The sequence below is a fragment of the Canis aureus genome, chromosome 23 (genome assembly GCF_053574225.1).
Source record: "Canis aureus isolate CA01 chromosome 23, VMU_Caureus_v.1.0, whole genome shotgun sequence".
NCBI lineage: Eukaryota > Metazoa > Chordata > Mammalia > Carnivora > Canidae > Canis > Canis aureus.
This window is the reverse complement of record NC_135633.1, coordinates 1,169,960-1,184,589: the sequence shown is the minus strand read 5'-3', so window position 1 is coordinate 1,184,589 and position 14,630 is coordinate 1,169,960.

Sequence of the window (14,630 nt, the reverse complement as noted above, 5' to 3'; positions counted from 1 at the left end):
ATCTAAAGTCATGTTTGTCTCCCACACAGTCCAATTCTGAATTTTATTTTTTTTTTTTGGTGACATTTTCATTGATTCAGTAAATTACTCTGTGGTATATACTTGCCTTTCTTTTCCCACCTCACCCCTAGAAGGAGTGGGAGAAGGGAGAGAGAAAAAGGGGGAGAGAGAGAGGAAAGGAAGGGAGGTGGAGGGAGGTGGAGGGAGGAGGGGAGGGGGGCAGAGGGAAGAGAGGGGAGAGGGAGGGAGAGGAGGAAAGGGAGGGAGAGTGAAAGGGTGGGGAGAGGGGGAAGGAAGGGAGGTAGAGGGAGGTGGAGGGAGGGAGGCAGAGAGAAGAGAGCAGGGAGAGGGAAGGAGGGAGAGAGGGGGAGAAGGAGAGGGAGGAAGAAAGACAGGAGGAAGGGAGAAATTTAAAAAAAAATGAGACTAGATCTGGTCTCAGCTGTGGAGACTTTCCTAGTCACCTCCCACCCACACTCACCCAGCTCACCTGGCAGCTGTTCATAGCAATCATTTCAATTAAAGCAAAAATCATTTTTAATCAGAGATGCTAGTTGGCTTTGTCTGTTCTGTCTTGTGGCAGTTTCCTCAAGTTCCACAGATGCACTATAGATGATTCAAACTCCTTTGTCATTTATTATGTTCATACAAGAGTTTAATGTGAGTGGGCTGGTTTAGAACTAATTAATTGTCTTTCTACAGCTGGGAAGGAGTCCTTTAGCCTCAGCAGTCTGGGGGTGAAGGGTGCTGTGGGACTGTTACCAGCCATCCCAGCCAGTGAGTGACTGCTCATAGACAACCGAAATCACAGGCTGGGAAGGCTGATGGATAATAGGGCTCCACACAGAACTTCACCACCATGAAGGCCTTCTCTGTCGGGATAAACTCAGACTTAGGAAGTTTGCAAGATGCATAGGTGAGCTTTCCCCAGCCTTAGTGGAAATCAGAAGCTATAACATTGTATTACCCTATGGGCTTTGGAATGGGAAGGGCCTCAGTTGAAGTATGCTCTTGAAAGTTTACGTACTTTGTGTTTCTGAGCCCCAGCCTTCATACCTTGAAGAGAAGGGAAAAAAAATGATATGAATTTTACAAAATTTTTATAAAAATTTTAAGTTAATTCATAAAGGTGCTTAATACTGGGACGCTTAGGCTCAGCAGTTGAGTGTCTGCCTTCAGCTCAGGGCGTGATCCTGGGGTCCTGGGATCGAGTCCCATGACGGGCTCCCTGCATGGAGCCTGCTTCTCCCTCTGCCTGTGTCTCTGCCTCTTTCTCTCTGCATGTCTCATGAATAAATAAATTAAATCTTTAAAAGAAAAAAAAAGGGGCTTAGTACTATGTTTGGTATCTGGTATTGCCTCAATAAATGTTTATTCTTCTTATGACTTAGCCTACATCATGGGTATGATTCCCATTGATTCACTCAATTTCATGTAGCAAAACACCCATCTCAAAGTTCTAGGCTGCATCTTCCAAACACATGTTTTTGTGCATATAACAAATGTGCCAGCAGTATCAAAAAAGAACATCCCTATTTCTACAGGGACATCTGAGATTGGGTATTTGTTTCTAAAAATGCTTTACGGCATCATTTTAATATGCATTACGACTTAATAGCATTATGGGAAGGATGATGCATCACACAATATCCTTGTACAAACAATATTAAGATAAAGATCAGGAAATGGCTCCAGGTGTAATGGGAAGAATCTTCAAGTGGTTTTTAAAGTCTATAGTAGCGCATCATCTAGGATATTGGGGCTGGGGCCATTACTAGGCTACCCCAGTTTATTACAGACTTCACTTTGAACCTAGTCATGGACGAGGATGCATCCTGAGATCCTATTAATACTTTTATCTACATGTGGCAACAGCACCACTTTAACTCAAATATAAGGAGTCAGACAACGCTCCAAATGGCACTGTGATCTGGGGGAAACTGTTCTCTTCTAACTGTACTACTAGCAATGCTTCTGACTAAAATTTACCTAGAAAAAGGCTCAAGACCATTTTTTTTAACATTCATAGAAATAACAAACATTTAATAAGCTATCAGAGATACTAGGGTATTTTTAAAGTTTTAGGCATAATAAAATAAATGCAACAGTGTATGTGAGGAGATCTGGTGCATTGCAAGGTGTTGATAAAGTTGAGCATCTATGAAATGTCAGTCTTTGTGGCACGTCTCCAGCGCGCATTGGCTGAAGAAGACTAGTTGATCCTACCTCCCAGAGTGAATCATACACAGAGCTAGAAATGGAACAAAGACGCAGAATCAGGAGCCCGTATGTTTCAATCTTAAGCATTGTTTTACTAAGACATAGATTTATCTGTTGCATACCTTTATATTCAAGACACAGAACTAGGTTCTTTACATATGTAAAGTTAATCTCAGCCCTCACATGTGACCATCTTCAGGAAAAGGCTGAGAGTGATGCTCAGAGAAGGAAAACAACCTGCCCGTGATCTCATAGCTAAAATGCCAGAGCTGGATTTTACATTCAATTATATAAACCTGATCTCCTCTTTCCTAAATTAAAAGAAGGGGAGGAGTTGAGTAATGGGGTCTGAGGGATACTAAATATCCACCCTACAGAGCTCCTCCTTGAAGCAGGCACCTCTTTTAACATCATAACAATTGCAAAACATGAAAAGTCCTTGTTCATATATTTAATGAGTGCTTATTATTGGTCTATCATTGTCCTAGGCCTGACAAATAAGAAAAAGAGAAAGGGGGAAAAACAAAATGATCTTTTTAAATAAGTTTATGATCAACAAATCTATCTAAAGATCAGCTTTGGAATTACGTTATTTCAAAGTTCTAACAAAAGTGTTTGATCCAACAATAAATCTTCTGGCTTATGCTCCATTTTGAAACAGATCTATGACCCACAGTACATATTGGTAATCCTATAATCTGGTCAGTTCTCCCCAAAACAGGTAAATTTTAAATTGTTGGAAATATTACATCATAGGTTTACAGAATGGGGGTCGCAGTAATACATTCCATGTAAGCTTGCTGTTGAATAAAAGGGTGGATTGAAGATTAATCATTATATCATCAATTACCACATTTTAAATGGCCAGTTTAGTTTACTGATTACATCATTTGAATAAGAGCCTAAAAATAATCAATTTTGTAAAAAAAAAAAAAAAAAAAGCAAAACAAAACAACAATAAAAAACAAAAACAAAAAAACAAAAATCACCTAATGGAACTGAAGCTCTAAGATGAAAAAAAAAAAATTCACTACACCATGGAAACAACTATCAAAATAAGCGTTAGCATGTAGACTTAATTACTGACTCTTGTAAAGTATGTGTATAAATAGTTTGACTTTGCAAATAAATGCTATCTGACAGCTATTTAGTAAAATGAAATTTTGTTACAAAGCCTTACATTTTATTTAATTACGTGCTGTAAATATAAAATGAGTCCAGAGAATAACATGAGAATCTTTCATTTGATTAGCAAATTTCTTCTTAAGCCTTACTAGGTGAATTTGAGCTGATTTTTGTTGCTGCTGGTTCCCTATGACTGTGGCTAAAACACAGCTGTGTCTTTGTTAAAACCATGTTGCTACAAGTCTAGGGTTTTACTGAGTTGGCATTCAAGACCTTCTAGGATCTCATTAAACCTCCTTTCCAGCATCATCTCCTCCTTTCCCCTTCAGTTGTGGCTTCTCTTTTGATATATTGTTGTTCTCATATGCTGCTCTTTCCACATGTGATTCTCTTCAAGACTTACCTATCCTAAAAGGGACTGACAACACCATGGTGGGTCCTAAACAAAGTCACCCATTCTATCCATTGCTTCTCAAAAGTGACCACAAATAAACACACTTACTAAATTGAAAAAAAAAAAACTGCAAATGCAAGTTGGCAGACTGATAGTAAACACTTACCATGAGCTTGTTCACTAGCATTTACTACTCAACCTGCAACTAAGCAGTTCAAAGGGAATATAGGATCAAAGATACAAGCAGGAGAACAAGACTTTCCAACGCCTTTCCTATTTCACAGAGATGTATACTGAAATTTGGGTCATTAATTAACCCATTAGAAAGACAAGCCTGCTTGATCAGGGTATCTCAGAGCCACAGATTTAAAATATTTGTCAAATGTGGCTGGGAGACAGATCTTGTCAAGAGTCAAGAGTTCACTTAACATCCATGAATTTTTTTTTTTTTGTTATGCTAGATTTTTATGTTTCTGCATTCTAGCTGTACCATTGGGCCTACAGGTAGTTGGGTGGTGGCCCACCTAAAGAACATGTGCTTGCATGCAAACATAGCCCTAAGATAACTCCTTTATGTTGGGTACGCTTTCATCTAATCCTTCAACCTAATCACTATTTCTTTTCTTTTTTAAGATTTTATTTATTTATTCATGAGATACACACAGAGAGATAGAGAGAGACAGAGACAGAGGCAGAGGCAGAGGGAGAAGCAGGCTCCATGCATGGAGCCCAACGTGGGACTCAATCCTGGGCCTCCAGGTCATGCTCCAGGCTGAAGGCAGCACTAAACCACTGAGCCACCCAGGGATCCCCTAATCACTATTTCTAAACCACTTCTAATTTGTTTCAAGACCATGTTTCAAGGCCAAGCTGGCGCACTAACAATGTGAAACATTTTCTAGATAACACCATCTTCTCTCTGTGGCTGAGAGTAAACTTACCCTCCAAGCCATAAAGAGCTCTCTTGGGTTTACACCTTCTATTTTCCATAGACACCATTGGAGTGGAGGTAAGTATATCAAGCCTGGTATTGGCCAGAGACTTTATTGTGCTATCTATTAAAAGAAAAAAAGAGGTGAATAAAGTGTGGTTGATTGTGATTTATTGTGCTGCTTCGACAAAGAGAGTCAACTCTCATGTTCAAATGTCTGTGGTCCCTCCTTATCTCTGAGTCTTGACCCTTAGTCCCACCAGTAATATGAAGAGAAAAGCCAAAGATAAGGCCATAGACGCTGTCATATAGCCACATGATAGAGATATGTATGGTATAAATGCACGTGCTTGGCCTACTGTTACAGGAATGATCTCAGAAAGCAGCACTTCTATATCTTAAAAAATAATAATAATAATAAAAAGAATAGGGCAAACCAGACTTTGCACAATTCTCAAACAAAACAATCAGCAACAATAAGAAACACAAGCTTCTTCCAACAGGAAAGTTAAAACTAAAAAAATAAGAGAATGAAAGAAAAGTCTTATTTCATCTATTTTCTTTATGAGATGCGTGAACAGAAAGGAAAGGAACTAGCATCAAAGCCAGTAACTGTTCTCAGCACTGAGGGCACCTGATGTTGCTCTCGTCGTGAGATCCTCCTAACCTCCTAGGAAGTCTCCAGCTCTCCAAGGAGGACATCAAGAAGTAGAGTGTAACTTGCCCAGGACCTCACAGCCCCACGAGGTAGAGCTAAGCTCCAAAGGTAAATCCGACTCTGAAGCGCATGTGGTCTAGTCTCTCTTGGCTGAGCAAGTTCTGTGCTATTTTTTAATAATTATTAGAGGATGGGGTATCATAGAATGACTATTTAAGGAGAAAAATGAAACTGCTTTGAGAGACTAAAAATAGAACGAGGTTGTGGAGAGGCTCCAGTACCAGTGAGGTTAATTAAAAGTAGATATTTAATAAAGTTTTCACTGAAACACAGAATGGCAGCTGTAATCAAATCCATGGGAAGGGTAAAATATACAGGCTCCCAGTATGTGAAGGACAGAGCTATTTCTGAAATCAAAACAGTAACATGAAGAGATTACAGTTTGACCTATTTCCTGTCATAAGAACTTGGTATTTCCAGATTGCTCAGAACACCAATAACCTTACCACAGCTTGAAAATATTATTTAGGATCAACTGATCTGCAGGCAATGTTGAGAGTGGATGCTGAGGCACTTGAAACAGATTTATCTATTATTTAAATTAAAATGTTATTAATGTCTTATATGCAGAGATGGCCTGGGGGCCAGATGGCTGTACAATCCCTATTCTAAACCTCACAAAGCATGTTTGATTTGAGTTTTGAACTTATAGTTTCCACATTTAAAAAGGAAATTATTAAAGCCACACATAGACCTCATTCCCAGTAATTAAAAATGACTTTTAAAGACTTCTAAAAAACAAGACAAAACTACTAACAAACAGAGAGTGTGGATTTACTTCCAGGATGATTTGTGAGGGCAAGTGATATGGCGTGAATGGTTGTTTTTCCCAGATACTTGTGTTCTCCTCCAGTGCCAACTATGGGTAGTCAATATGTTTTCCGTTTTTAGGGATTGAATGCTGTCTCTAGAGATTGTAAATCATTGTGTTCCTAAAAAACAAAAGAAAGAAGAAAGAAAGAAAGAAAGAGAAAGAAAGAAAGAAAGAAAGAAAGAAAGAAAGAAAGAAAGAAAGAAGAAAGAAAGAAAGAAAGAAAGAAAGAAAGAAAGAAAGAAAGAAAGAAAAGAGAAAGAAAGAAAGAAATTGCTAATTGCTTTAGGAACATATAAAAATATTTTTATCTACAAAATGAGAAACCATTCCAATAAAAAGTGAAAAATGCAATTTATGGTTCAGTGATTTGGAAACATCTGGCTAAGTATAGCTCCTTGAAAGTACATTGTATTTGGCTTTGTGTCTGTGAACGATGGAGATGTTTTGTCCGAAATTATCACTTTTATCTGAGATAATGATAGCACCCCTGAAAAGGAGTATTCAATAATGATATTCTAAAAATTACCAAAAGAAAGGAAAAAAGGAGGAAAGAAAGAAAGAAAGAAAGAAAGAAAGAAAGAAAGAAAGAAAGAAAGAAGAAAGAAAGAAAAAGAAAAGAAAGAAAGAAAATACCCTTAATAGACAGTACAGGGTTTAACAGCTTGGAGTTCACAGGGAGACAGACCTAGGCTTAAATCCCAGTTTCACAAATAGTGATTTGATTATGGGTAATTTATTTTAACTTTTCTGACACTTAATTTCCACATGTATAAAATGAGAAATTTAAATAAAATAATGTATTCAAAGTATTTATATGTGAAATGTAGTAATTCCTCAATATATATTAGCTATTATTAGATTGAACCACATAAAATTGCCATTTTTGCATGAAAAATAGTCAAACATTGGCAGCTTCATTTGATTTCAGTCTAGCGTTATAAATTCCAAAAATACAGAAAGGGAAAATGGTAAGTGAAGGCTTAATTTTCTCAGCTGAATCAAAAAAGAGAAACTTCCCAAAAGGCAAAGAGGCATCTCACAATACTGATAGAAATACAGCAATACTCATAAGCTGAGGGATGGTATTGAGTTTTCAGAAGAAGAAATGTCAAGTAATACATTCCAGAATGGGATACAGGGAGACTTCTTTTATAAACTTTGAATATTGAGGGCAGTGGAGGACTAATTATCTACAGGGCTGTATATTTTATTGATTTTTAAAAAGAAAGAGTCAATACATCAGAATGAGACAAAAAAGTAAATAAACAACATGGAAAATAGTAAATTCAAAGTACTTTCCTGACTGAGGAAATTTTCTGTGAATTCAACTCAGGATAAAGTTTAGTGACACAAAGCTTTCTTCTCCTTTTTAGACAGTCTAAAAAGCTATCTTAGAACATGTTTGACTTCTTTTCACACCCAGAAGACAAAGTAGTAAAAATTCTTTAAATGCTGAAAAAATTGTAGGTAATTATTTACATTTTTTTAAAATTCTTTACATCTTAAAAAATTCTTTACTTTTTAAAAATTCTGATAAATTGCAGGCAATGACTATCCTGCTTTTCATAGCCTTTGAAGTAATTCCAGCAGTCAGCTTTTATTGTGGTAGTGGCTGAGAAATGACCAAAGATATCCAGGAAATAGAAGAATTGTGTATTTAAATCCATCTTGTTAATAACCAAAGGTCTCTAAAACCTTGGAGTTGCCAACACCTCTGCCTATATCCTTCAATTCTCTTCTTGTGATAGTTGTGCTTACTTCATCCTTCAAGTAGAAATACACATCAATTCACAAAATTGTTTGTATCCCTGAGATTGTTTATAATGAAACATTCTGAAGAGTGAATGTGTTTTTGCTTCCAAAATATAAGGTCTTCCAAGAACCATACAATGCTAAGTAGACACATTGTACCAGCCTACATTCACAAAAACAAATAAATATCAGAAATAAAGGAAGCTGAAATATTAAGCAGAACAACAAAAAATCTCCATGGAATAGGCTCCAGGACCCAGACCTTGTTTTCAAGTATTCACAAATTCAATCATTCCTTCCTTCAAGTCAGATGTACTGAACTTCCTGTAACTGGGTTTATAATTATGAGCAAAAACATTAAAAATTTGCTGTTTTCATAAAATTTCCTGTCTGGAGGGGGAATAGGTGGCAAGACTCAAATGAATAAATAAATACTTCAAATTGAGATGAGTGTTACAGAGAAAACCAGCAACACGCTACAAAGAACTTTTTCTGGTGTTGGTTTATGAGTTCTTTCCCAAAGGAAGGAGCATTTGAGATAGAGATGAAGGGTGAAAGAGTTAAGTTGGAAAAGTGGAAAAGTAAATGGAAATTGTGGGAAGAAGGAAAGGAATATCCAAAGGTCCTAGGGCTAGAAAGACAGTGGCTTTTCCTAGAGTCTGAAAGGCCAGAATGGCTGAAGCACAGAAAATGAAGGGAACAAGGCCTCTAAGATATGGTTGGAGAAATGAGCAGGATCAAGACTAAGGATCTTGAGGGTCATATGACGGCTTCATACTTATTTTATTTTGGTTTGGTTTATGTTATTATTTTTCTCATGGGCTAGATGGCTTAAATCAAGAGGTGAAAAAAAAAACAGCTCTATACACTTTGAAGATTTTACTCTTATGTAGGGTGGAGAATAACAAAGAAAAAATCAGGTCAAAGACCAATACTGTCATCCCTTCAAGAGATGGTGGTGACAAAGAACCAAAAATCAACTGAGGCCACAGCTCAGGGACAGTCTTCTTTTCAATCAGTTCTTTTGTCTCTACACGTAGCATAACCATAGACCGTGCTTGTGGACAGGGTGGGGCACATTTCCTGACCACAAGCCTGAAGAGCAACTCACCACGGTCCCTGAGTTCTGCTTACCAGGTTAGTGCATCAGTTTGGAATCAAGGGGCAAGACAAATGTGAACATGATTTTTTTTTTCAGCAAGTTTTAGTGTTGTTTTTTTTTTAAGCCAGAAATTCCTTCTACTTCGTAAACTCAACTATCAGGAAATTAATATTGAGTGAACTCATGATAAAAGATGCCTTCCAGATCTTTGTTGGCGGGAAACAAAGTTACCTGTTGAGATGTCTGCCAAGCAGCTCAAGAAAAAAATTTAAAAGATAGTAGAGGGGATGATGTGAAAAGACTCGGGGAACTACGTGTGGAATTTGACAAAACCAAATATAAGCAGTGATGATAGGAACTGGACATGTTTAAGATAGTTACACTGTCTATCCTTCGGAGTCTATATTTTCTCTACCTGGTATTTTCTCCATTCATGTTCCGTTCAACTCTGCAGACTGACTTCCTCCACCCATTCATACCATCAGTGCCCCCAACCTCAAACTTATATAGTGTTGGTCTGCACGAGCCTCCTCCTGACAGAGTGACTTTCCAACCCTAGAACCATCTTCCTCCGAACGTAGGCTTTTTGTCTCTTGGTTCAAGTTCTCTTTCAGGCATCTAAATGATAATTTCAGTGTGTGGTTTCTTTTCTCTTGGTTCAAAGATCTACCCCCAGAACAATTTATTACCACACTGGTAGGGTTTGGTAGACATGACTGCCTATTTTAAAGTCTGTCATCAAATCAGAACAATTTAGAAGAGAAAGCTGAGCTCACGAGAAACTGAGTTCATATCATAGATCAAAAAGAAAAGAATAACAACTGCAATAATTTTTAAAATTCAAAAAAAAAAAAAACCCACAACTTCAGTTTCTACTCTCAGACCTCTAAAAAAGGATGTAAAAGGGCAGCTCAGATCGTGATCATTCTTAGCAACTTATCTATAACTCTCCCCTGATGAAGCAAGACTTGAGCACTGGGGATCCTCGATCTGGTGTTGCAGGGTTACATTCCCTCATCACCCCAACCTTCCAAGTCATGAAATGAGACAATCAAGCTTAAGGACAGGACGTTACTTCACACTCTGAGTACACACGTATCATTCGCCTGAAGCTGAGTTTTACAGTTTAGAGCCTGGAGAAGCCAAGCACTCTCCTGATCTGAAACATTTTTTTTTTTTCTTCCTTAGAGACGCCATCCCTGGACTACTCTTGGAAGATGGAGGAGAGAATGAGACATCACTTTTGGTTGAGTGGGAGTCAATAGTGGAGGAAGAAGGCTGGGGATGGCTCACAAAGTACACTCCGATTTTCAAATTTCTGGACTTACGTGTGCTGCCGGATAGACACTCTGGAGCCATCTAGTGGTGCAACATCATTGATCTAAAACGTTGAGAAGGGCTGGGGTTAGTTAGCCTTGAAGAAGTCCATATGCGACTCTAGTGGAATCAGACTCTCGGAACAACCTCACATAGAGGTATCATCGTTTTAGGAAGGCACCTGCCCCGAGGATGTCCTGGTCCTTGGAAAGCAATGGATATCCTCACACTGACTCATTCCTTCTGACTACAACTTCCTTTAGCACTCTTCCAAGGTGTACACCATCTAGTGACCCAGGTGGGGTAGGTTTTATAGACAATGATTTTTTTAAAGATTTTATTTATTTATTCGAGAGAGAGAGAGAGAGAGACAGAGACAGAGACACAGGCAGAGGGAGAAACAGGTTCCCTGCAAGGGAGCCCTACGTGGGACTCGATCCCAGGCTCCAGGATCATGCCCTGGGCCAAAGTCGGTACTAAACCGCTGAGCCACCCGGGCTGCCCTAGACAATATATTTTTTTAAGTGAATCTATAAAATACAAGAATGAATTTACCCAGTGGTAATTAGAATTTGTTGGTGATTTTATTATTGATTCCTACATAATTCTACCTATTTTCAAATGAACATATTTGAGCTGAAGTTGAGTTGCCAAGGGGATATTTGATAGGTTTAAATTGTAAGGGTCTTGCCTTATTTTGATAGATATTTCTGGGGCGTGAGGAATAGAAGGACTAGAGCCATTTTCTTGTTTCTGAAACTGAAAAACAATCCTCTTTGAATATTTAGACTGGATGGGACTGATTTGCAGTACTTGGAAAAGGTTTTCCTTAGAAACTGCACTGATAACTTCTTTTCATTTTACCTCATTTCTTTTACTTGGTAAACTAAATTAGGCTCTAAGGCAATTCTTCTAAAAAATTGAGCATCCATTAGAACCACCTGAAGGTCTGTTAAAATATAGATTTCTAGACCCAACGTCAAAGTTTCTGTTTCAGGTGGGTCTGGGTCAGGTCCAAGAATTTACATTTATAACAAGTTTCCAAGAGATGCTGATACTATTGATTGAGGGACTGTACTTTATGAACTACTGATATGAAGAATCACGGCATAGAGGTTCACCCTTTATTGTTTCACTGACTTAAGGGCAAGACCCAGATGTTCCTTCGGGGCTCTCCAATGAGCAACAGGAAATTGCTATTGGTAATTCCCCCTTTTTTAAAACTAGACCCAATTCTTCCAATAAAATCCTTTGCAGGACCCCAATACGTAAAATGTGAAAACAAAGCTACTCTGATTAAAGTGAAGCTCACCTGTCCTTCCTCACTCCCCACCAATTTCCACAGCAAATACAGAACCATCTGTGCAGACCTCCTAAGCCGTAGAGCAGATGGAAGCATGAAGCCGTCACCATAACCGCCGTCCCCCTCATGGTCACCAGCTACACAACTTATCAGAAGGTTCTGTTCGCCATCCAGACTTCTCTCTCCAGTTGTTCCATCGCAGCCCCCAAAACCATTCCCTACAAAATGCCCCCCTTTTACCTCACCACTATTTTTCATGGGGAACGGGGTGAGGAAGAACTAGGAATAGAAGAATGTACATTCATCTTTTGAGAATAACGCTCGTGACAATTCTGGTTTCACAGTACTAGTCCAGGACATACTGGGTGGGGATGAACGGTTATGAAACGTCAGCACCCTATGAGGAGTGGCTTCTGCACAGCTTGGTTCTTGAACAGCAATATTTTTTTGGAAGCATTTTTAAGCAATACCTTTTAATTTAAGATTTCTCTCCTTTACTAGCCTGATCCTGGCTTATTGCAGAGAAAGAGAGAGAAAGAGGTTAAGAATTGCCATCAGCTTGCAGGTTTCCTAAGCCTCAGCCTTTATTGAGCTACCTATGGGAATATGTAACCATGTGAATATATATCTAATGTAGATATTTCCCTTTTTTTCCCCCTCCAAGTGATTTCTTGAATCTAAACCATTACTTAAGAGCAGAAAGGTGGAAGGCTCTGTATCTCTGAGTGCCAGGCTTACTTTGGGATATAAATCTGGAATAAATTTGCTTTGGGCTTCAGAGAATTGTATTATTTCCTGTGAGATGGGAACCAAAGAGGAATAGCCCCATGAGTTTATTGTTAGAGCTATAACCCATTTTGACAATCCAGGGAAAACAGACCAATCTGCCTATTAAAGGCAGGCATTCCTTTGTTACTGATGTACCAATAATGTAAAAGAGAGCTTCAGAATAAGGGAAACCCACTGGGATGTAGCAGTTCACTTCTGGCTTCTTGTTTTCTTATTCCCATAGACTGAATGTGAATTTCATTGAGCATGTTTCAGTTAGTCATAATCTTTCTTTTTTTTTTTTTTTTTTTTTTTTAGTCATAATCTTTCTCCACAAATTTCCATCGCAGTCCCCGTGCCCAGTTGTCACTGATCTCTTTCTTAGTCTGAACTATAGGAGGACCATTATCTGAAATCACTTACTATCCCATTCCATCTTCTGTGCACCTTGTTGGACCCCCTTGAGGGGAAATCCAAGCCGCTCTTGAAGACGCCAAAGGCGAGATTAGCTCATGCAAAGTAGATTAAGAAGTCAGGAATAAGTGGGATGATCCAGAAGTAAAAACTAGTAATTCTTACAAAAGTGAGTCCTGCATCTGTCACCAAGGATCAACGTTAGAGAATCCAAATTTATGTTTGAATTCAAGAGGTGAATGTTGTGGTAGCAATGCGAGATAACTGTTAAAAAGCCAATTTCTGAACAAATGTAGGGAAGTGGAATTAAAATAAGGATGTGATTGAATCCAAAACATGACAATATGTTTTGTCATATACAAAACAGACATAATAAATGCTTGGGGACTCTATTTCATGGGTTTCTGTTGCCAGGCATATGTATTGAGGTATGTATCCAGAACATGCGTATAATATACCATTATAATTCCCAAAATGTTTGTCTACTGTTTTCCACTTCTTAAATTGTACACACCTCAGATGCCTGAAGAGTAGTCTAAAGACCACAGCAAAATCATCCAAATTAGGTTTCCAAAGGAACAATAAGGGGATGTACATGGAAACCATATGATGGCATCTCACTGTTTTCTCCCTTGAAAGTTGGTATCAATAACCACAATACCAAAGTCACCTACTTATTTAGTCTCAAATTAGTTCACTCTGGATATGGAGCACACAAAACCTCAAAGAAAATCCTACAAAGATATTCTTCAAAAGACATTCATCAGAGACTTTTCACAGAGTGCCTAAGGACACTATCCACGGCAGGGTATGGGAGGTGTGACATTAAAATATGAAGGTAAGTTGCCCAACTTCATTTCATAAAATAATATATTGGAATTTAAAACATCTCCTAAGAAGTGCTGCTCTAGTCCTATCTGCTCTTTCTTTCTCACAATCAGAACCTATAGGTAACTGCCCCTATATTTGCTACTTTTAGGAAAGGAAAAGAAAAAAATTGAGATATCTCCCCCCCCCTTAGATGTAACTACTCAGTTTCCTATGAAGAAAAAATTAGGGGCACCTGGGCGGTTTAGTCAGTTAAGCATCTGCCTTTGGCTCAGGTCAAGATCTCAGGGTCCTAGGATCAAGCGCCCCATCAGGCTCTCTGTTGAGCAGGGAGTCTGCTTCTCCCTCTCCCTCTCTGCTCTCTCATTCTCTCTCAAATAAATAAATAAAATATTTTAAAAATTAAAGTATTTTATAATACACTGAGGACATTTGGATAGTGGCCCAAATAAATCCTCCAACCTGACAGACCTATGATTTTTCAAGGGTTGTTACAAAGACTATGCCCTTAAGCCAAACAAGCATCATCTTTGGGGAGATTTTATTTGTGTGATCAATTCATATCTGGACAGGTCTTCTGCTGGTTGGCATAGCAACTAACTGAAGTTCATTGAACTTTTAGATGTGAGTGCTAACAGTCTAAAGCTGATTTTCCCCCCATAGGGACCAGAAAAGGCTTTCTTTGTTAAACCTCTCCAGTTGCATTCAAAAATACATCATTTCCCTCAAGCCTACAAACACACACATTTGAGATTTGGAAAGTAATATTAGGAAAATTGCTTCTATCATATAATACCATAATAATTCTCCTCTATTTCCTGAAAGAAAGGCTAAAGTTAAACATTACCCTGTTTTCTGTTCATTTCTAGGTCTTTCCATGGTAATCTTAGTAGATTCTTTCCAAGAATTTTTTTGGGGTAAGATTTTCTTGAACAAGTCTGGGC